The sequence below is a fragment of the Arvicola amphibius genome, chromosome X (assembly GCF_903992535.2).
Source record: "Arvicola amphibius chromosome X, mArvAmp1.2, whole genome shotgun sequence".
Taxonomy (NCBI): domain Eukaryota; kingdom Metazoa; phylum Chordata; class Mammalia; order Rodentia; family Cricetidae; genus Arvicola; species Arvicola amphibius.
In genome coordinates, this window is record NC_052065.1 from 4,177,807 (window position 1) to 4,203,021 (window position 25,215).

Genomic DNA, 25,215 nt, shown 5'->3' on the forward strand with positions numbered 1-25,215 from the left:
GAATGCTAGAAGGAAGAAGAACCATTCTCTCACTCCTGCCCAATTCCAAAGAAGCAAGATGTGAGCTGCCTGGCTGACAAAAGGTACCGAGCCAAGTGGCTGACATAGATAAGAATAATGGGTTAATAAAAGTGACAAGAGCTAATAAGAAGACTGAGCTAATGAGCCAATCAGTTATAACCTATGTAGACCTTTGTGTGATTTTCTCTGGGATTAAAGGGCTTGGGGGACTGGGTGGGGACAGAAGCCCAACAAGCCCGACCCTCAGGTTACAAAATCCTTCCTCCTGAACATGACTATGACACCTGCTAGTTGGGGGTGTTAACTTACATTCAAGGACTTCTTTTATCACCCCACTTCATAGGGAAAAGTTTGAAGGTCGAGAGCTCTTTTGTCTTTGGTTTCTCAGGCCGAAGTGGTTTACTTTAGAGTTTTATATTCTAAACTCTGATGTGTCTGTTTTCCTAAAGGTGATAGAAAGCTACTGATAGTTTTCAATCAGACATTAACACAAACATCAATGCAAGTGACAAGCCCAATCTTCAGGAAGTGCTCCCTTCTTCCAACCTGTTGGAGGCTGGGCAGAGCTTCTCTAATTAAATTCCTCAGTTGTCCACACAGAAGTACCCTTTGTATTACAGGCCATTGCCAAGCTCGTTGTGTGCCTCTTTCCTGGCACTGTAGCCTTTCCTTCACTTTGGGCAGTATTTTCTAATGGACGGCACCACAGAGAACAGGGCACTTACTTCCTCTGTTTATCAAAGTGTTAGATGCTTTAAGGCTATGTGCATATTAGAATTCCCTGTACAGTTAAGAATTACAGTGGCGATGGAAAGTGAAACAATCTCAAAAACAAAATAAAAGAATAAAAAAATGAATAAAAACTATAGCAAAATATGTTTCTCCCCAAATGCAAAAAACCCAGGATATATGTGGGGAGGAATGATCAAACTCCATACTAATGCTTATGAAAATCTTCACACCATCTTCAGTGTAGAGGTCCACAGAGGTCTTGTTTCTGTCTAGGGTATATCTCTCTGCTTTCTCATTTATTTCTAACTCTGAACTTGTGGCTTAGGGTACAAAAAAGATATAATATTTATCCCATGGAAGCATCCTAGTCTACAGTGGAACTGCTCTTATATTTTAATCTGAGCTCCTATTTCTGGTTTGAGTTGTGGTTAAGTCTTCTCTTCTGATTGCCCAATAGTCAACAATTCTAACCCACACCTATGTGCGCGCACATTTAGTCACGCACAGTCTTCAGAGAACAAACAGAATTTGACAGAGACAATACACATGACCCTAGTAAGGAGAAAAAGACAAATAATTCCCCCAATGTTCTATAATTTACAAGGTCACCCTTCTTACCAAGGATAGAAGCAGTGTTACTTCCTTGCTTTTGTCCCCCTTCTCTCAAATTGCACCTATTCTGCCAAGAATAAGGAATGGCCCATTACTAAGCCATATACCTCTTAATGACCACTGTTAACTACACAAAGACCTAGTTAAAGCTTGAAATTGCCTCTTAAATTTTTCCAATTAACTATCAGACAAAAGGCATCCTTCTTCTCAGTCTCAGTCTAAGACAAGACTTTAGTGCTTGCAACAAAAAGTGAGTGTGATCAAATCCTAGTATTATAGTATCTGAATATTCTTAGAACCAGTCAGAAAGTAGATGGGGAAGACAGCCAAAGAAACAGGAAAGATGGATGCACACACTGTTTTAATTCTAATGCCAACTAGTTCATTAAAAAAGGAAATTGTATTGAGAAGGTATATCTTAGAAGATGTACAGGCTCCATGAGTATGGTAGGCACCACCTTATAGAATAAAAAGTATTAAGTTCGAATGGTATTTCCCAGAAAGGCACCAAAGAGCAGCAAGACATAAAATTGAGGCAAATGAAGAATACACATTTTTTTCTCCTAACTTTCCAAAGGTAGCCACTTTGGAAAAAAGAATTTCCCAATTTTGCCTGTGATTGTGACCATTTCAAAAGCATTTAGATGAGTTGATAGATACATCATTGTGGATTTGGTTTTCAAATTAAATCTAACAAATGACAGATTTGAATGCACAGCCCCACACCCTAGATCTATTCCTAACTAATGAGACTTCAACTTTCCTGACACTAAATTTGGGCAGAAGTGTCAAATCATTATAACAACTACAAGCTGGCCCCAGCTAAAATAGCATCTCAGCAGCCTGCCACTGGCAGATAATCAACTGCACACCCACTGCTGGAATTGATACACAGTTGCGGCCTCAGAAAATGATCAGACTACACCTCTTGGTGCCAAACATTGCAGTACAACAAATTAACCTTTGGCCAGAATGATTATTTTTCCACTTTCTGGGTATCTAATTCAGTTAAGCATTTTCAGATCAATGCAACCATATGTCCACCTGTAACACTTGAGAAATTATTCTTCATTTACTAAATAACCCTTCTATCTCACAAAAGGCATTCTATGTCTTCCAGCTCAAAAGAGTAGGCGACCTGGTATTTCAAAGTCCTCAACACATTGAATAGTCCAAAAGTGTTGGTCTGTTTACATCGTATTAAGATATCACATGTAAATATTTGACCCAGCTGATTGAAACCTACAGTCCTGTACAAAGTCAGTTCAATTTTCTTAGGGCTGTCACTATCAATACAATTTCCTGCATCATATATCTTTGTGGTAGTAATTGGCTCCGTAGAACTGCTGTTAGGGAAAAGTAGGTTTCCATGGAGAAGAATGGAAATCTATGAGTTCTATGTATGGGGAGGCAATTTCAGGAGGAGAGGAAAATGGCATAAAGTGGGCAGTTATTCCAAATAGTCCAGATTAATCCCTCTACTTAAGTCTCAGTTTTCTTATTTTGTATTTCTAGATTTTAAGCTGAAGTACAGTACACCAATATTAAATGGCTCATTAGAGTAATATTATATAAAAACTTAATTTATATCTAAGTTGTCAATGTTCAGCCTTCCAACCCTTCCAGTGTATTGACAGTTTATTTCTTCTATAAAATCTCTGTGGAAATCTATTGCCGAGCATCTCCTCACAAATTTATATTTTCCATTAAATAAATGCAATAATGATAATGTGCTTCTCTTAAAGGAGACATAAAATAAAAGTCTTGCTCAGCATGATGGCTCACATCTATAAAACCAGTTACATAGGAGGCCCATGCAGGAACAGTACTCAAGTTCAAAGCCTGGCTGGGCCACACAATGAGTTCAGCATTGCCTAAGCAATACATCAAGTCTTCATCTCAAAAGAAATGAAAGAAAAAGAAAAGAATAAAAAAAGTCAGGAATGTTGCTTAGTGGTAGAGCACTTGCCTAGTGCTTACTATAAATGCTTATTATTCAAGTTCCACTGCTGCTATTTTATTACAAACACTTTATTATATGAAATACAGTCTAATGTGAATTCTAGATTAAGAGATAATGGTTGATAATTTATCTTTCTAAATTTTAACTAATACACAGAAACATAAAAGTTTTACACATATTAATGGACTACTCTGTAATTTCCAATGAACACAGGACATTAACCATATTTATCTCCTTGAGTATATAAGCTTTATTTGTGGTAAACACTTTCCATAACCCTTTCTTCTATTAGAATATATAGTACATAATTATTCACTGTAAGTGTAATGATTAGTCTCCAGTCCACCTAAATGTCAGATATGATAAGATTTCATTTCACTTATAATGGCTGAATAAAATTCTATTGTATATCTATACCACAATTTATTTATTTTATTGTTCATATGCCAATTGATGGACGCAGGTTTTTAGCATTTCAGCTGTTGTGACTAGGGCTTCAATGAATGTGGAAGACAGATGTCTTGTCAAAATGCTGGGTTCATTCATTTGGATTTATACTGACTAGTAGACTTGCTAAATCATCTCCACTGAAAAAATTTGAATACCTACCATACAATTTTCCATAATGAATGTACTAATTTAGAGTGGTTTCTCCTCAGGAGCTTTGTTCCACTAATTCTTAACTCGTGTGGAAAAGATCGTTAGAATATACTCTCCTGGAAAATGTTCAAGGTATTTATTGGGAAACAAAAGTCCTGTTGATTTACAGTCAATCTGTTTTGTATCCTGAAAGACTGTTTTTGCTAATATAATGAAAAAAAATTATAAAATTTTTCCATTAAGGAGTTATTTATCTTGATTTTAACCCTTTTCCTACATTAGTCTTTGTTTTCTCCCCTCCTAACTGATCTTTTGGTGTTTTCTGTTCCAGCACTGAACTTAAGAGCTTCAGAAAAATGTCTTACAGTTCCCACAGACTTCATAGGTATCTGCAGTAGTAGCCAAAGAGCCATATAGAATGTGTGTGGACACTGAGAACATTGAATTGTGCCCGAGGCAATGGTTTGCAGAAGAAAAACTCTTTAAAGCAATTGTCTGAGCTGTCCATAGTACTGAGAGCTCCTATTGACCTTCACAGGGCAAGAGATGCTTGAAGCTAGCTGCTTCTAACTGCAAGGATAGACAGTGAATTTTGAGGTCAAAACAGACAAATGGGCACTGTTGTTCATTAGACTTTTGACTTTTCACAGATATTTCTCTGCAAACTTATCTTCCGTTCTGCTTTGCAGCATATGTATTTGAGAGGAATTTTAATATTCATGTCTTGGATTTGTGTCCCTGATTACACACAATTCATCAAGATCTTGCTCTTCACAGGCTATTTAATACTCAGGAAGTCATTTAAATCATTTTAGAGTCTTCCTAAAATCTAGCAGGGAGTTATGTTTATAAATGACATACAAACCTGGACTACTTGCATATTTCATTTAGATCTAAATGAAGAAACTATAAGAATTTTGAAATGTAAAAGAAACTCACTGTATCTCCTCTTGCAAAAATGAAGAGTCTATAGCAATATCATGAAAGGATGCTCCTGATAGTCTCATCTGGATATGGTTGTGGAATCAAGTGTGTGTGTATGTGTGTGTGTGTGTGTGTGTGTGTGTGTGTGTGTACAGGTATGGGGCACACATGTGTTTGTGTGAATATGGTGCCAAGAGCTTTTCTCTGATGAAAAGCATCTATCAGAAGCTTTCTACATTGTTTCTTGAGACAAATTGCAACCTGGGGCTCATCAGTTAAGCGAGGCTGGCTAGGCAGCAAGCCCTAGAGGTGTGGCTGTATCTATCTCCCCAGTATAGGGATTACCAGATTGCTACAAAAAGCCTTATTTTTTAAATGTAGGTATGGGGGACAAGCATTTTACAAAGTGAGATATCTCCATATCACCTAGAATCTTGTAAGATTACATTTGCTGATATTCATTGTTTGTGACCCTATTTTCATTTCTGTGTTGTCTTCCACATTAGTGGGAAAATTGGATATAAGAGGAATAAAATTAGATTTAAGTTTCAATGACCAAGGTTTGAATGCTGGATTCCTCATCTATGTGATCTTAGAGAAATCATTGTACAACACATTTTACATGTAGCATACAAATTTAAAATACATCAAAAGTGACAGTGGGCCTGAACATATTTCATAATCTCCTAATTACTAACTCTAGGTAATTGTCATTTTCCAATAAATCTACAGTTTTTGCTCATTTATAGAGTTACAGCTTCAACAAGAATTTTATATTTATTACATTAAAAATATTTATTAGGTACACATCTAAAAAACATGAAGAAAGTGAGAGGTGGGAGGAATTTTTATTCAAAATAGACATTCCTTTCTTTTGATACAAAAATGGAATATCAGTACTGTACTTTTGCCTGTTAAAATATCCTATTGTGTTGGCTCTTGTTAAAAGAGGGGGGGAACCTACAAAGTCCTTGGAAACTCATTTTTATAATGCTTCAGTGCCATAAATTCTAGCATATCTTACGTCAAATTGGTCCAAACTATTGTATTTTTCAAAGAATGTACTACTTTTTCTTTCAAGTATATCCTACTTGCATTATGCAGTATGGTTATTTGTACATGGTATACAAGATACACTTTGAGATACATTCTTTACTTTCACGTCATATTTTGCTTAAAATAGTATACGCCATTTGTGATGGTTTGAATAAGTATAGCCCCCATAGGTCCATATATTTAAATGTTTGGTTCCCAGTAAAAGGACTGTTTAGGAAGGATTAGGAGCTGTGGCCTTCTTGGAGGATGTATGTCACTGGAGCGTGGGCTTTAAGGTTTCAAAAGCCCATGCCAGGCCCAGGCTCCTTTTCTTTCTGTACCCTGCCTGTGGATAAGGATGGGAACTCCCAGCCTCTGCTCCAGGACCATCCCTGCCTTCCTGCTGCTATGCTTCCCACCATGATGATTATGGACTCAACCTCTGAAACTGTAAAGCAAGACTTCAATTAAATGCTTCTTTCAGCTGCCTTGGTAATGGTGTCTCTTTACAACAATAGAATAGTAACTAAGATAGCAATATAATTTTAAAAAAATGTCTTTTGCATTTTCCCACATGTGAAATAAGAGAAAACGTGTGTTTACCAGCATGTATGAAGGTGCATTTTATTCCTGATGTCAAATTTAAGTGGAGAATGTCAAATTTAAGCTACCAAGAACACCATCTTGGTAGCTAATGTCTTTCTCTCTAGTGTGTGATAAAACTCCAATTCCAACACTATTCTGAAGCAACACATAGAGTGCTCTTGTTCATTTTCCAGTCCCAATAGCAAACTGATAGTAGTTCAAGGCAGAAGTTTATCTCTGGAAAGTTGAGGGCAAAATAATTTCAAATTGGCAGAAAGTATGAAACAGTTTCTTTGATATTTACACCAAAATATTCAGGAAATGGAAAGGCGTTCAGGGGGAAATTGCACACCTAATTCACTGTAATTCTCTACTCGATTTACTGTGATTTTGTCCCTATATATGTGAAAGAATCAAAGGATCCATAAAAATGGGATCATTTTGTGCTGTAGTTCCTGTTATCAAGTACAGATAAGTGGAACAGGGGCTATGATTGGAATGTGATGCATACAGACATGGGAGTAGAAAAACAGCTAGGCAGAAATTTCTTGGATGATCTAGAGGGCAAAACAATTCTCTAGAAAAAAAAGTGAAGAATAATACGTGAAAAAAATTAAGCACAAAGGGGAGATATCTAATGACAAAATATATCAAGAATAATTGAGTCCATTCAGGCCAAGCCATTGGGTGACCTGAAGTTTCTAAGGAACTGAAAAGAAAATGATGAAAGGAACAAAGCAGGTGCACTTATGAACAAATGAGAGTACAGATGAAAGATAAGCTTGCTGGGCAAAGGGCATGAATTTGCTGGAATTTAGGACTAGAATTTACTTTAAAATGGATAATAAACTTTTTTCACTGGAGGATAGTAATAGCTTTTACACACAGCACGTATAAAACTCAAGAACATTGTGATGAGTAAAAAAATCTTGGCAGCAAGGAAGACATACAAGGCTGCATTTCACTTATACAATGTTCTACATGAGGCAAAACTAATTTAACATAAAGAAATACATCAGTGATTATCTCTTAGGGTTTGGATTCAGACCTGGTGACTTGGAAGGGACACGTAAGATTTTTTCCTTGAGGCATATAACCCAGAAAGGGCACCCATGATAAACCCCCAAAATTATTTTAGCCCAGTCTAGTCTGATGAACCAATGTGTTTATTGGGGTTAGTTGTAGGAGCATTGGTGGTTCAAAAGCAGACACTTCATTTAAGGGTCATCCCTGATATGGGCAATGGCACATGAGTGGTGTATTACTAGAACCCCTTGCCTAGTTTGGAGACATCTCTCCTGAAAGTCTCCATCCAGCAATTGTTTACTGCTTATATAATCTTGAAGGAAGACCTTGGAAATCCTTTAACTTTCTATTCCTTAGAATCCTGCTATATTTCATGAGCTTCCTGAGTTTTATGGGCATCCCTCTCCATTATAGGAGGCAATGCTTCAATTTGCAGGTCATAGCTATACAACCGGGTGTGATTTTCTAAAGTGAGGGCTATATTTTCTATACTTTATCTTGAGTCTTGAGACCATACTATATATACATGCAAAATTGTATATATGTGCAAAAGCTCACCAGATTTATGAATTCTAATAATAAATAAATTAATAAATTAATAATTGTATATAAATTTTACATCAAAAGGTCTATAAATAAATTTACTTAGCACTTCACTTTATTATCCTACACCTACCTTACCTATCTTTTCATTCATCAAACACTTTCCCCATTATCTTGTAATTTGTTGACATTATAATGTCTGTGTTTAAAACGTACTTGTGTGTGTGTGTGTGTGTGTGTGTGTGTGTGTGTGTTTGTGTGTGTGTATGCACATATGGGTGCCCATAGAGGTCAGAAGAGGATGTCATATGCCCTGGAGTTGGGTTAACATGTGGTTGTATCCTCATATGGGTTCTGGGAGCGACTGAACTCAAATCCTCTGGAAGAGCAGCATACTTTTAAGAGTGATACTATCTAAATTGTTATAAACTGTTATATATTTGGAGATAGAAAATGCATGATAAATAATTTATCTGAAACCTCTAATGATGTTAATAAATTACATTACTCTAACTCAGATATTCATGAACTATTACTCAAGCATATTGTTACATATGAGTTTAGCCTACATTTTGAAGAGAAAGTCAAGACGCTAGGAAGTCTTCTTGAAGCAAATAAGAGGAAACTGTGGTCTTAGGTGGTTTTACTTTAAGAAACCAAGGCTAACTTCCAATATGCTGTATTCTCTATTCATTCTTTAGAATGTCCACGTGTTGTAAATTTTCATCACAATGGTAAGAGTGATCACTGATGTGGAGACAGATGTCATGCCTCTCCACTGGCTTTTGTCAGACATGAAATGAATCTAGGTCATCTCTCTTGGAGATAGGGCTGTATCTCTTAGGATTAGAGAAAAATGCTCAACAGTATGATAAAATTTTCAACTGTCAAAGTTAAACTAAATCTCATTCTACATATTACAGTTTCGTAAGTTCCCAATGACAAAAGAACAGAATAGCTATCTACCATGGTTCACCCATCTTGGGTAATTATTTCTTTCGAAACACAACTAAATAATAGGATACGATTAACTCTCTAATTACGTATTCAGAAATATAAAAATATTTAATTAAAATGTATAAAAAGAAACGGGAAGATGTATGAATGGTTGTGTGATCTCAGAGTAGAGGAAAAAATTCTAAAATGGAAAGTAATGAAAAAATGCAAGGAAAATTTCAATAGGTATTGTTATGCCCAGATCACGGGGTCTTCCCCAAACCACCACAGAATCCAAACTCACATACAAAAGCAAAGAGCCCGTATTCAGTTTTGAGCTTGGACCCTCTGTGTGTCCAAGGCAGTGGTATAATCAGAGTGTTAAACCCAGGTGGGATAGGATTTTTATTTTTATCATAGTAGAGGTTGGAGTAAGGGAATTTCTAAGGGTTAGGACACCTGAACTTGTCTCGTGGTGTCTTGGTGAAAGGGGAAGAGGTGTGTGTTGGGTTCAGGGAAGTCTTATCTAATGTTGGAATGTCTGGTATTTCAGGTACTTCCTCTTAGATGCTGACCTCTCCCTGGACGGTGTCAGCCTATGGTTTTTCCTGGAACCGGGTACTGACTACCAGTTGGCTGGTTTTTATCAAACCTCTCATGGCAGCAGTGTGGTCAAGTTGTACTGGGCTCCACAAATATATCTACATGATACTGTAAAATGTGTTTATCTAAATTAGAAATCAAGCGGCTATTACATACAAAAAATATAAGTGACAATGTTTAAAATCCTTAATCTAGAAAGTGCTCATGAAAATTAAAATCTATGCTTAATGAAGGAAATAACATGATTAGAAAACTCTTCCAATATGATAATGAAAATCAATACTAAACACTTAAATTGCTCAACTTTTAAGACAATAAAATTTTAAAACAAAATAATTTGCTTTAAAATACTCTTAGTGTTACTTAACCCCCATATTCCCTCCTCTCCCCTGTCCTTCCACCCCACCCCTTTATATCAGTGTCTCTCTTCCCTTTAAAACTCCTACCTCCATGGCCCCTTAAATTCTTGATCTCTATGGAAAGTATGTAACTGATGATTCAAGGCTATTAAGCATAAATGAGAGAAAACATATGACATTTGTCTTTCGGCGTCATGGTTACTTTATTTAGAATGATTTATTTTCATACTATTTATTTGCCTGTGCATTCCATAGTTACATTTTAACAGATGAATACCAGTCCATTATGTAAATATACCACGTTTTCATTACCTAGTCATCAGTTGGTGGACAACCAAACTATTTCTATTTCTTGATAACTGTGAATAAGGCAGTTGCAGACATGGATGACCAGTATCTTTGTAGTAGGATGGAGAGACTGTGGGTATATGCCCAACAGTAGTATGGCTGAATCATGTAGTAGATCTATTTCTAGTTTTTCGAGGAACCTCCATTATGATTTCTACAGTGATTGTACCAATTTGCACTCTCGCCCAGCAAAAAATAACTGTTCCCCTTGTTTTTTGCTTTTTTTTAATCTTAGCCCCTCTTATTTCGGTAAGATAAAACCTCAAAGAATTTTTCATTTTCATTACTCCAATGGCTAAAACTTTCGAACATTTTCAAAAAATGTATCTTAGCCATTCATACTTTTTTTGAGAATTCTTTGTTTAGAAATGTTAACTTGAATCAAATCCCTGGTTATTTGGAATCCACTGCCACTGACTGGAATAAAACAATCAAACCAAATTAATAAACCCAGGTTTATTGTCAACAAAGCATTCCCGGGTGGCCACAGGGAAAGTTGAGAAGACTATGACTGGAACCCTCAAGGTGGAAGCTTTTTAATGCCCTCCGGAGCCAGAACTGCCAAGGGGGGCTTTCCTGCTACCAGGTGGCTAGGGCAAACAACTTTCCCTTCCTCACCATCAGACAGACTTGCTTGGTGAGTTATCCAATTTCAAGCCATGGCCTCTAAAGGGGTCCATGACCTCTTCTGCCTTCCAAACCACCTGTGAAGACACTGTAGCGCTAGGTAGCTTGCCTGCTCTGGGGGTAGAGACAGTCTCTACCTTTTGGGGCCCTTGCATAGGAGATATTCTGCACAGGGTTACCCCAGACCTCCTACTGTTTTGTCCCCAGGCTATTTCGAAGGAGTCCCCTGGTCTCCAGCCTGTAAATGGGTACTTCCAGGGTCTCCAACTTGTAAATGGGTACTTCCAGGTTCAAATTTGCTCCTAGAACACCTGATAAAATTGATTCAAACCTGGTCAGATTCTGCCCCATCTCCTCTTGCCCCTTTCTCTCTGCTCTTGGCTTTTGTCTACAGGCAATCTCCTTTCTTCTCTGTATTTCAGGCTTCCGTCCACTTGCTCTTTCAGCTCCCCAACTTTTGTTTTTGTTTTTTTGTTTTTTGTTTTTCAAGACAGGGATTCTCTGTAGCTTTGGAATCTGTCCTGGAACTCACTTAGTAGAGCATAGATCAGGCTGGCCTTAAACTCACAGAGGTACCCCTGTCTCTGCCTCCCAGGCTCCCAGGTGCGGGGGGATTAAAGCCATGCATTACAACCCGGCCAGGTTTGTTCCTTTCTTGATGCTCATTCAACTTTGCCTATGCTTCCCAGCTACGTTGGGATTCACACCTAACACATGGCTGCTCGCCCCTTCCCCCAACAGACTGGGAGACCCACAGCTTAAACTGCAACCTGCTGTGTCCTTCAAGGGGCTCCTGCCCCCTCCTTGTTTGCTAGTGCCTACTAGGTTTTCTCTCTGCAGGGCCTTTTCCATGCCCCAGCCTGGTAGGAGCTGCCTTAACACCAGGTAATGCCTTTCATTCTTATGGTTTCTTTCTTATTTTAGGATTTTTAAGTTGGTCATTTTTAAGTTGGTTTCCTGGGAAGTTTTGTTTGTCCTTTTTGTTAAAGTTTTGTTCCTGTTATAAGTCTTATCCATTCCTTATGTATGGATGAAAATGTGTAAATAATGTGGCCACAGAATGCTTGCTTTATGCACATGTGTGTGTATGTGCTTGTTTTAAAATCTGTAAGACCTGTAACTCCAGATTACAACTGCTCCGTAAAAGTACAAACACGTGAATAGCCACCATATTGGTTGAGGTCAAAACAAAAATCTCAGCGCCATCTTTACTAAGGATACCCATGTGTTCTGGCCCCACCAAGGAGACATTTCACCTCCAATATACTGTCTTACAATATGTTTCTATATAATAATTCCTGTTCTGTCCCAAAAAATGAGGTTTATAACAATGCTGATTTACTGAGATATTAAAGCTATAACTCTACATTATTGTACAGGGATGAATATTGCTGGCAGCCAGATTTTGTAACTTAAGAGTAAACCCCTTGATATTGATTTAAAACACTAAATTGTTTACAATGTTAAAGCTTGGTTTTGCCTTCTACAGATTAGGATTATATTCTAGGTCTCAGGAACACACACACACAACAAAACAAAAACAAAAAACTAGAGACTAACATATTCCTTCTAATCTTCTTGCCACTACTAATATTGGTAAGCTGTAACTGATTAGATTGTTGCATCTGTGTCATGAGATCCCCAAACAAAATCACCATAGAGCTGGTAGCAGACGCAAACACAAAAGGGTTTGCTGATTAAAGGCCCAGGCTTAGTTCAATGTCCAACACTGTGATGCAGTGAGTGGAGGAGAGCAGTACAAAGCATTTACAGGTTAGGGTTTATATAGGGAAAAACCACAAGGGAAATCCACAGATGGGTCACAACCTTGTCAGAGGGTCTTGGCGTAGCTGGTATTTAACCTGATTGGTTATGGCAAGGAGAAGTTCAAAATTGAAGAGTAAAATAGTTAAAAATACATTAGGCATGGTTGAGGCATGTGGGTAGTAGCTGTCATTAGCCATGTGGTTAGTGGCTGTCATCAATCATACCTTCATCAGTCACACCCAGGGTAGAGTTCAATTCATTTTGGGAACTTGGGGGAACTTGGGGTCATGGAGAGGGCATAAGAGGAGTGGTCTTAATTTAGCTCAAATTTGACCCTCCCGGAGTAAACTATATGTCTAAATTTAACTTATATGTCTAATTTAGATATACCTGACAGGTAATGGTATCCTGATTCTCAAGTACCTTACAGATCCTAGAATATGGCATTTAATAAAAAAGCTTCTTATGGTAGAGACATGCCAGCTCCTGCAGCAACCTGTAGCCCCTCCTAGAAGGCACATGGTTGCAGAAGAACTTTCTCCTGGAGGCTTACTTTGGATGTGGCAAAGCCAGTCACACAGCAAAAAGCTGCCATTCACCTCATCATATGCCTGGATCCTATCAAGACAGATAGACTGAACCCTATTCCCACAGGAAAACCTGTCAGGCCTCCTGGAATTAGTAGTTAAAGTACTGCTTCTGTGATTTGTGTTCATTGAAGACCATGGAGAGACTTGGGATTGCCTGGGTAGCTAAACAAAGAAAAGAAAAGAAAAGAAAAGAAAAGAAAAGAAAAGAAAAGAAAAGAAAAGAAAAGAAAAAAGAAAAGAAAAGCTGTCTCGCTTCTACTCATTTACTCTTCACCCTCTCAGCTCTGTCTAATGATGTTGGATGACTTAGGGTACTACAAACTCATTCCGTCATTAGTAGAGCTTCCTGCTAAAAGTACAGCCTGGTGTACTTCTTTAACAGGTTTCGTAGTCCAGAATTAACAGCTTTCAGATTTAAATTCCGAGGTTCAAACGTTTAAAATTTCCTCTGATTGTCTTCTAAAATGTTCATGCCTTTAAACCTAAAGCCACAGCCTTTTACTATGATGCCAAGATATAAATCTGTTATAGTTGTTTTACAGATACCTGCAGGTTTCTGTAAAGGTCCACCCCTCCTACCAAACTCGTGGCAAGGCCAACCTGTAGAGGGTTCTCCTGATAATGCCAGCACCTGCACCACCTCCTGGGACTTCACCGTTAGTACCACCTCTCTAGGCTCAAGCAAACACCTCTTCAGTCCAGCAGCTGGGACCTTCCACCATCTGGTTTTCCAAGATGTTGCAATGAAGGGCCTATCTGCTCTTCTTCCTGGCACATTCCTCTTTGTCAGTACACTAAGACAGGTGTTAACAATCTATTTTTCTCCTAGTAACCTACCTTCTCAGCTCCCACAAGAAACAGATGCCTGAAGTCTCCAGGATGGCAATTAACTGAATGCTTCTCTACCCATACCTCCTGCTGAATGGGAGCCCACCAACTCCTGACTTCCCCCTTTCCACATCATCCCATGCCTGCAGGAAGTAGCCAGATAAGAAATGGCATCCATATACCCAAGGAGTCTGGGATATTCAGGTGGAAGTTTCACTCCAGTCCCTGGCATCCATATACCCAAAGAGTCTGGAATGTTCAGGTAGACATTCCACCCCAAGCCCCACATTGGTGGCTCCACCCTTGGAGGGCTTTACTCTGCCCCTAAGAAAGCCTGACATTGGCAGCTCCACCCCCAGAGGGCATTAAAAAGTCCCCACCTCATAGGTTCTCCTTGTGGTCTTCTCAACTTCCTTGGGGCCACCCAGGAATGGTTTGTTCAGAATAAATCTAGATTTATTAATTTGGTCTGATTGGCTTATTACAATCAGTGGTGGTGGATTCCTAATAACCAGGGATTTGATTCAATTTAACAAGAATCATGCCTCATTTTTGGTTGTTTTCTTTTGAGACAGAGTTTCTTTTTGAAACAGCACTGGCTGTCCTTGAATTTGTTTTGTGGACCAACCAGTTCAAGGCTGGTCTTGAGCTCACTGAGATCTGCCTGCCTCAGCCTCCTGAGTGTGGGGATTAAAGATGTGTACCAGTACTCCCCAGTCCAAGTCTCATTTAATTGGGTTGTATGTTTTCTTGATGTTTAGGGTTTTTTGTTTGTTTTGTTGATTATTCAACATACTAACTCTCTGTCTGATGTGTAATTGGTAAATATTTTTTTTACTCTGTGGACTGCTTATTTAGTCAAATAATGGTGTCCTTTGCTATACAGAAGCTTTTTAGTTTCAGAGGGTCCCATTTGTCAATGTTGGTATTAATGCCTGAGGTATGAGTGTCCTGTTAAGAAAGTACCTATGCCCATAAGTTGAAATGAATCTCCTACCTTTTCCTCTATCAAATTCAGGGTCCTTGATTCATTTAGAATTGAGTTTGTGCAAGGTGAGAGAGAAGCAAAAAGGCCTTTGGTAAAAGTCATAAGGAAACTGTATTACTGTAGAAGCTTCCTAAAATTATAACATACATACATATATATATATATATATATATATATATATATATATATATACACATATAAAAACAAGGTTAATGAAATTACCCTATAATGGAGGTTATTATCCCAACTAGATAACTCACGCTAAATAGAAACCCCAGTACCAGAAAAAGGTTACCTCATTTTGAGCTGTTGGACAATGGAGTCCCATAAATTGTTCCCACATCAAAACATTACATATTATTGCCAATACTTTTGGATAATCTTCATAACTTGATGATAGGACTTATTTACTGAATCACATACTCAAGTAACAAAACACGGAGGAATGATATTCACCTACAAGCGTTATACCTACTAGCTAGCTTTTCTGGAACTGGAGGAGGCTGTGTACAATACTGGAAGGGAAAAGTAATTATCCATCTCACCCAGATATGTATGCTGCAAACCACAACAATGACTGTCCTAACAAGGTATGCCTATTGGTGCAAATACAACTATGAATGTTATGGGGGTAACCAACCACTTTCTGTTTGGGTTCTAGTGCTTATTCCATGAAGTAGAACAGCTACCTGGCACTGTTATAGGGGCCAAAGAATCTGTGATTAAATTGTTCATATACGCTGCCGTAGTACACAGTACTATTATTCTGATAAGTGGACATAGCATTTCTACAACTCCCAATGACTTATTACTATACTCAGATCAGAGTGTCACAACCCTTATGAGAGAAGTTTCTCCTTGCAATAGATGGTAATTAACACAGAGACACTCAACTATTCAGCATTCAGAGAGTAAGAGACTTGGGAGTTTCCAGCCATATATAGGACATGTGTATCACACTCCTCCACCAAAGACTCTGTGGTCTTTATTTAAGAGAGAGAATAGAAAAATTGTAAGAGCCAGAGATGATGGATAGCATCAAGAAAATGGTATTTCTCCGATACAACAGGACAGTTGCATTTATGAACTCACAGTGATTATGACAGTTTTCACTGGACCTATACAAACTCAGGCCAAGCAAAATCCTAGCATAGTGGAGAGAAAGTAGGCATAAAGTCTCACTCCTAGCTATAGGCATTTGATAGCTGCTAGGAGTGGTACAGTCAGTCTTCTTTAATGATGTGTCTTCTGGTAGGTTGATCACATGCTAGAGCAGGTATCATTCCCAAAACTAGTCGAGTGATACAAATTGAACTCGATGGGGAAGAAAGAAGAGGATGAAGAGTGTGGTTATGAGTGTGGGGAAAAGGCTGGGGAATACATTCAAAATACATTTAGTGAGGTACTCAAAGAATTGAATAAAAGTATTATTCAAAAATTCATTTTGCAGCTTTCAAAATAGTGTGAACTTTTGTTTATTGAAGACAGAAGTTCTTGATATATTTACATTTCTAAAACAAATCTTAATAAAGAAAATGCCTAGTAATAGAAATACATCCATATCTATATCCCCAAATGGTCAATATGTTAAAGATCAATAGATTAATTAAAGTAAATGGAAACTTAAACTATTCATGGTTCTATTGAAATCAAACCTAAATTAAGAATATGTACATATTTATAGTAGAATTTTATATAATAATTAAAATGACTATTAAAATCAATGGAGAATAAAATATAGCATATGACACATTGTAAAAAGACTTAGGGAGATGGCTCAGTTGGTAAAGTCCTCACTGTACAAGTGTGAGGACCTGCTTTTAAGCCCTAGTAACCATGTAAAAAGCTAGCATGATGGTGTGTACCTGTGACCTCTGAACTTGCAACAGGGGATGGGATCTGAATGATTCAATAGCCAAGCAGTCTATCTAAAACTATCACGTAGGTTCAGTGAGATACCTTGTTTAAAAATAATAAGCTAGGTAGTGCTAGAGGAAGACACCTAATGTCAGCCTTTGGCCACACATGTACAAGTGGACATAGACACACACACACACACACACACACACACACACACACACGAAAGATTGAATAGTCAAGAAAATTATAGAAATTAATAAATACACTAAAATGTTAACTATATCCTGGAAACAAGATTATAAGTGACCTTTTTGTTGTTTACACTTTTCTAGGCATTTGATAATTTTACTTAGCAAACAGAACTACTGAAAAACCCTGAAGAATCTTCTGTTACCCCAGTCTTAGTCTTCCTGATATCACAATCTTTCTTTTTTTCTATTTTTCTTTTAGTGGATACTGAAATACTAAAAAGAAAATTCTAAAAATCCTATTAATTGCATAACACTGTAGCATGTATCAAAACATTTTATGTCTTCTTAATTCCTATTCCTTTAATATGAATTTCCATTCTAGAAAGTCAAATTGGATAGTTGGAAGATAGAAAAAGCATTCTAATATAAACAGTGATAAATTGTTCTAGGAATACTTAAAAGCACACAACCACAAGTGAAATATTAATAACAAAGTCCTCTAAGACATTTTGCTTTATAAATTTGAATTTGGGAAGCCAGGAGAGCTCTTTATTTTCACTAAAGTACATGGTTTATAATTATAATATGGCAGTGCATTGGCAAATTGGTTAGCTTTTGTTTTCAACAAAGCACTCCAAAACCAAATGGCTTGGATCAGTAACCATTTATTTAGTTAATAATTAACAATTTGGGCTGGTCTCAGATGAGTAATGTTTCTGGTTTCATACTTATGTGTCAGTGATCTTCTACCAAGCAGTCAGAGCAAAGCTGGTCTAGAATGCCTTGAGCTGGCATGACTTGTCTCTATTCTGTGTGGCCACTCATTTCTCAGCAGAATAGTTCTGCTTTATTTTCATGGCCTATGCTGAAGTTCATCTGGAAGAAATATGATCACTTGTGGATTAAGCTCAGAAGCAATAAACTTTCATTTCTGCTACTTCATAGTTATCAGAGAAAGTCCCAAGGCCAGGCCATATTTAGAAAGACAGGGATCGACCTTTTAAAGAAAATACAAGACAATTTTTATACAAATAAGACCACCAAACACTCATAAGTTACTGGTTATAACAGAAACTAAGAATTAAAAAATACTTGTGCCATTGGTTATTTGGGTTTTTCAGCTTATCCATCCCTTGCTAGAGGTATTCAGTTCAGCTTACAGTCTTCTATTATGATCTCACATTGCCTGATCAATTGCTCCACCCCCCCTCAAACCCTTAGTATAGCTCTGTGCTAAGACTGTATTAACTCTAAGAATGGAAACACATTCTGGATAATTGTGGCAGAAAGGGAATTTAGTTAAAGAGTATTAGAACTTTCAGAATCTCATGTCTAGAGTTAAGAATAATACTCAAAATGATGTTTCAAACTTTATTTGTGAATATGGTTATTGCTCTTACAAGACTCAGAAACAGCAGACTGCACACCCAATACCAACAGTGCTGGATGCTGCATTACTGAAATTGACTATGACCACAGCCATTCCTGGAAAACAGAATGCTCTTGTCTGCACATCAATGAATTCCTTACAATTTTTTTTGCTATTGATTTCAAAGTCTAGAAAAAACAGATTAGAAAGCATGTAGCAGTACTTCAGCAACAAAAAAGTTTGAGAAAGTTAATATCCAGTATTTTTAGTTTTGATGTTGATAGACAGTGGTGGGCAACTTAATGGTAGGTCTCACGTGTAGGGAATTTCTCATATATGGAAAGGAATTTCTAGTCCCATCTGAAAAACTTAGATTATGCACATTTATTAATACTTTTCTCCTCACTGCCTGAGTATTCCTTCATACAAGATTCTGTGCAATTATTTTTTTAAACCCTCACAGCATGAATACGCACTCTCTTCTTCATTCAAAATCCACTTGACACCTATTATATTTATCTACCACTTCTTTTGTTTCCATATTAAAGCCTCTATAAGCTATGATTACAGTACTTTATAATTCTTCACTGACTTTATTTATATGGGAGATTGTAGCTATCCTATAAACTTCATATTCTCATTTCAAGAATAACACTTATGGAATGAAACAGAGAATCGATGAGCCAGACTTTGTTTGAGTGCATTGATTTACTGATAGGTTCTCCAGTCCCAAGCAGTCAGTCCTAATTACAGGTACATATGAGAGACGCTGGACTCAATAGGCTATGTGCAAATAATAATAATAAATAATAATTTAAAAGTGGCTATGAATTTGAGAGGGATTGGATGCCATGAGAGAAGTTGGAGTGGGAAGAGACAGAAGTGATAGAAATACAGTAGGACTCATGTATGAAATTCTCAAAAACATTAAAGGAAAAAAGAGCGCTGATTTCACTATTTGGACTCTTATCAAGACTTCAGTTTAGTCTTTGACGACAATGTTTGATTGTCACTATTTTTTTCTGATCCTGTACCCATCCTCTGTCCAGTTTGCTTACCATGTGATTTTGCCATATCTCCCACTAAAAGAACAGGTTATGGTTCCTTTCCCAACTTAAATTTGGACATATACATGTGACTTGATTTGTATCCCCTAGTAATTTCATAAAGTCTCACCAACACGACTGTCCAAATATGAACTGAACCAAGAGAACAATAATAGACATGTCTAAGGGGTTGAAGAAAAAAACCTAAGGCCTTATTCCTATACAAAGAACCACTGGCAACGAAGGAACGCTGCAAGTGGATGTAGTAGTCTTCCCCAGGGAAGAGCACACCAACTGGTTGTATGGTATTAAATGGTCAGCCTTGAAAACTACACTTGCAAGTAACCTTATACGGACTGAACAAGTCGCATTTAATATATATGCATATAACAACAATTAATGAAAAACAATAACATTAATTTAAAAGAGAGCAAGCGAGGTATATGGAAGAGTATGGAGGGAGGAAAGAAAAGAGGAAATTGATTTAATTATATCATAATCTCAAAAATAAAGAAAAAAATAAGTAAAATATAAAATGCCTCTAAATTAGAACGGAGCACTATCATGACAATCATTTTTGTGTCCTTTACTAGTTGGGTACCTTCCGTGTTCCCAGAATAACATTTTCAGCTTTTTTAATAGAAGCTTGTTATACAGCATATGCTGACCTCAAGCTTCTGAGTCTCTATCTTTAGCCTCCTAAAGACCAGGGACTACAGCTGTTTGCAACCATACCTAACCGAGAGTAGCATTATTTTTCCCACAGGCTAAGAACTATTAAGTAAATTTCCAAAGACCACAGACTAATCTATAGAAGAAACAGGATTTTGTCCAGGATTGTAAGATTCTATTGATGTATAGAATTCAGAGAAAAATTCTAATCTATAATCAAGCGCTTCATGCTAATAATTAGGTGGCACTTTAAGAAATGTTTGTACACATAATATCTCCATTTTTTTTACAAGAACACGAATGCACTTCTATGCATTGTTTTTCATTAGTGTAAACCCAGGAGGGGCACAACATCATACGTATTCTGTGTCCAATGGCCTTAGCAGGGAGGTTGCTTCAGGATTTGGATTTGCCATGAACCATGCCACTGTTTCCATGTGCCTCGCTTGCCTGGGTTCTCCAGATCACTCTGGCTTTGTTCAGGTTGCCTCCAGGAATCACTGTGTTTTTTTTTTTCCTTTATTCACATAAGCACATCTCCTGCCTGATTAGAATTTAGTTTCATCTGGGGGCATAATCACCTTCAATTTTAAGAAGAGGTATATGTTCTCTTTGGTTCTGGAGACCTTGTTTACGGCCAGCAAAAGTGGCCTTGCTTCGCAGTCTTCCAGACACATTAGTGGTTTAGAAGTCCTGTTCCCAGGAAAACACAGTAATCACTGTGTGCTCACAGTTCAACAGCAGGAACTTGCCTGGTTTCCATAGGTGCCAAGATGGCAGAAGGAGCCACACAATATCTTTATAAATTTATTATTATATGCTCATTTAAAAGACAGATTCCAAAGTTTTGAGGTATTGTATGATTTTATCCCTATAAAATCACTAATAAACCCTGGTACTAAGAGAAAAAAACAGGAAATGTTTGCCTTGGTGCCATATTGAAATATTTAAAAGAGCGTTAGCACCAATAATTAAGGGATTTGTTCAAATCAGTGAATATCCCTGGATAGTTGGCTAAAATATCTGAATTGATATATGGTCTAATAGAACCAACCAAGTGAAACAACTGAGTCACTCATTTCCACTGAAGATTTTAATTCACTTTCCCTATTCAACCAATGTGGAAAACAAGCAACTCTATATAAACATTCTGTTGATACCCCTGGGATACATCCTAAATGAGTTATTTCTTCTCATATTTGACTTCTAATTATTTAGCTGTGGCTCCATTTCAATTGTATTTAACAGAGATGTTTTCTTCTTCTATTACTCTGTCCATCACTGAAGGCCACCACTGTGAATTTCAGTTTGCCTTTGTTGCCTTCTCTCCCAATATTGTTGTACAATATCATTTATAAAGACAAGTTTTTAACATTGGGGTACAACAATAACAAGTGTGTTTCTCTTTCTCAACATCACAATGCAGGTGTTCTGTTTTAAAAAGAAAGACTTGTGCTTTGAAGAATATCCCATTTGCATTTGTGTCTTTCAACTTTTCTAAAAGGGGAATAAAATTGTCAATCAAAACAACAACCTTGCAGGTGAATCTGAGGCAAATAATTTGCAAATTCAGAAACATTAAGAGGAGACGACAAAGATAAAACATCATTGTTACAGCTTGCAAAAGAATAAGTCACTAATGACATACTGATTACTTGAAATTTGGGTATAATTACATCGCTTATTTCATAAACTTGTCCTCATGTAAAACTATCTAAATATAAAATTCTATCTTTTTCCATGAGTATAATTTAGAGATAGATACCCAGTCCAAAAACCTAAAAAAAAGAAATGTGGATGTAAGGTTGAACTATTAATGAGCTATTGAGTGGTCTTTTCAATTTGTTCATGCAGTAGATTCTCAAATTTTGATAGGGGAAACACATTTTTATTGTAGTCTCCACTTTTCAAACTCCTTCAAATGTAATTGTAGTCTTTGTTTAAATTTGGAGTCCTAAGAAATCGACTCTAAGAGAAAATTTCAAGTGTAGGTTGCAAACTTGGGACACAATCAAAAGACTATTGGGAGCATAACAAACAAGTGAGACAGAGGAAACAAAAAAACTATTATGGGATTTCCTATCAATTTCCAGTCTAGGAAACTAGATTTGAATCTTTCTGGAGTTTCTGATAACAGTGTAAAAATGTGCTGCAAGTGTGTTAGCTAAGGTACAGTTCCAAGTCGGTTCGCAGGTCAAAGCATGCTTCAGAGGCCATGAGCTCTAGAGCACATCCAGTGTGCTTCTGGGCAGGCCAGGTGCTACCACAGCCACTCAGTCTCTGAGTAGAGCTATAGTTTTTGCTCAAAACTGCCTTTGGTGGTATGTGAAACCGTGAGCTCAGGGGATAAGGGAACGTTACCATAAAGAATGTTATATCTTAAAATAAAGATTTACCTTAGGAGTAGACTAGCAGCAGACTATTTCTTACAAGTTTTATTTTCATATTATTCAAGATATTATCTATCCCTCTATATTTGAGCAATTCTTTGTCACACTTCTTTGGAGAAAAAAAAAGCAGAGCCTAATCGCTATTACGCCATTGAAAAGAAAGTTTATGCATTATCCAAGCCTCCCTTGAAATTGGAGTTCCACTAAGCATTTGTGTTGATTCTAGACAAGTGACCAAAAGAAGGCAAAGTAATAAAGCTAAATCTTGTGGCACTGGCTGGCACTGGAGTGGCAGCAGCACCCAGTCCCAAAGCAGCTCTGGTAAAGGGAGTTTCTTGTGCTGCCTTGTGTTTAAGATCTTCAACAGAAGCAGGCTCCTGAGAACAATGTTCAACCGTGACCATAGCAGTACCCCTCCCAGATACTTAATAAGCCTCTCTCAGCAAAATGTTCATTTTTGTGCCTTACTCCATCTTCCTGGAGATAATCTACTATGCTGACTTTCCAATACAGTTCCTATTTACATATATCAGTCATGGTCAATTTTTATGGTTTGTGGCTGAATATTAACTAAGGTTAACAAATCTGAGGTATAGCCCTAGCACCATTATTTTTTTAACAGTTCCTCAAACTGAAGCAAATTTGAAGAACCACTGCTCTAGGTCTATTTTCTCAAAGGGAAAATAAGTATAATAACATATGAGTAGTGTGCCTGTGATGCTCAATAAACTAATTACCTGCAAGAGCTGCAAAGACATGAATAAGATGATTTCACAATTGAAGCAGCAACTAAATGATAATTTGTGGGTAATTTTCCACTCAAAATGAATGGATTTCATTAAAGCATTTCAACTACCTTGCAAAGAAATCTATTTAAATGCTGATATCTTAAAGAGAACTATCTGGCTATTCTGAATCCAAACTTGTATTGATTACAAAAATAGCCTCTCTTCTTTGCTCTTTTCTGTATTTCACCCTTCTATAATGTGACTTCATAGCTCCAACAATCATGAGTTAGAATCTAGTTTTTTATCTTTTGCTCTGGGCTACACAATAATAGAATGTGATGTAAATAACAATGTGTCCAGCTTTGAGTTTAATCATTAAGAATTTTTTAAATCTCTCCTTTGTTTATTTTGAATTGAAAAACTTCCATACAGTATATTCTGAGCATGCTGTTCCCCTCCCCTAACTCCGAAATCCTTTCTACTTCTCCACTCACAGGACTCCTTGCCCCTTCGTTCCCTCTCTTTACAAAGCAAACAAAAACAAACAATAAACAACACACACAAATCATAAATACGCCAAATCAGAAACCATAACATACAAACAAACAAAAGATCAATAAGACAAAAAACAGTGCAAACCAAGCTATTTGAGACAAAATATCTACAAAGTTACCATTGAGTTTGTTTTATGTTGGTCCTCTACTGCTGGGCATGGGGTCTGTCCTTAAGGGTGGTTAATACACACAGTGAGACTTCATTGAAGAAAACTAATTTTTTTCTTTGCATGCTGGTATCAGCTGCCCATAGGATCTTGGTTATGGACAGGGGCCTATGTCCGCTGCCCTCTCAATGCTGGCATACAGTCTGGCTTGAATCTGTACAGGTCCTTTGAGTTTTTGTATATTTTCTTACTTGCTCTTAGAACTCTACTAGCTAAACAGTGAACAAACACAAGCTAGCCTACAGGATCATGAGAGGACACCCACAAAAGAACTGAGATATCCTGATAGTCAACCAGCCATTAAACAAATAGATTTCCCAGATGTAAATCTACACACCTATAGATGTCTGATTTTCTATAAAGAAGCCAGAAACACACAGTGAAAAAAAAAGAAAGAAAGAAAGCATCTTCAACAAATGGTGCTGATCTAACTGGGTAATGGTATATAGAAGAATGAAGATAGATCCATATCTATCACCCTGAATAAAACTCAAGTCCAAATTGGTCAAATACCTCAACATAATATCAGATGTATGTATGAACCTAATAGAAAAGAAACTGGGGAATAGTCTTGAATTCATTGGCACAGGAGACAACTTCCTGAACAGAATACTGATAGCACTGATACTAAGATCAACAATTAATAAATGGGACCTCATAAAACTGAAAAGCTTCTGTAAGGCAAAGGATACCATCAACAGGCCAAAATGGCAGCCTACAGAATGGGAAAAGGTCTTCACCAACCCCATATCGACAGAGGACTAATAATATATATATATTAGACATCAACAAACTAAATAATCCAATTAAAAGTGGGATACAGATCTAAACAAAAAGTTCTCAACAGAGGAATTCAAAAAGACTGAAAAACACTTAAAGAAATGTTCAGCATCTTTAGTCATCAGGGAAATGCAAATCAAAATGACTCTGAGATTCAATTTTATATCTGTCGGAATAGCTAAAATCAAAATCACAAGTGACAGCCTATGTTGGAGAGTGTGTGGAGTGAGGGGAACACTCCTCCATTGCTGGTGGGAGTGCAAACTTGTACAGCCACTTTGAAAATCAATATGGCTGTTTCTCAGAAAATTGGGAATCAATCTACCTAAAGACCCAGCTTTTCCATTCCTGAGTATATGGCTGAAACTTGA

General features: G+C 37.2%; 1 pseudogene; it reads right to left on the reverse strand.

The window, feature by feature from the left end:
- Positions 1 to 20,474: 20,474 nt before the first annotated feature.
- On the reverse strand, positions 20,475 to 20,903 carry LOC119804933 (annotated as a pseudogene).
- Positions 20,904 to 25,215: the final 4,312 nt, after the last annotated feature.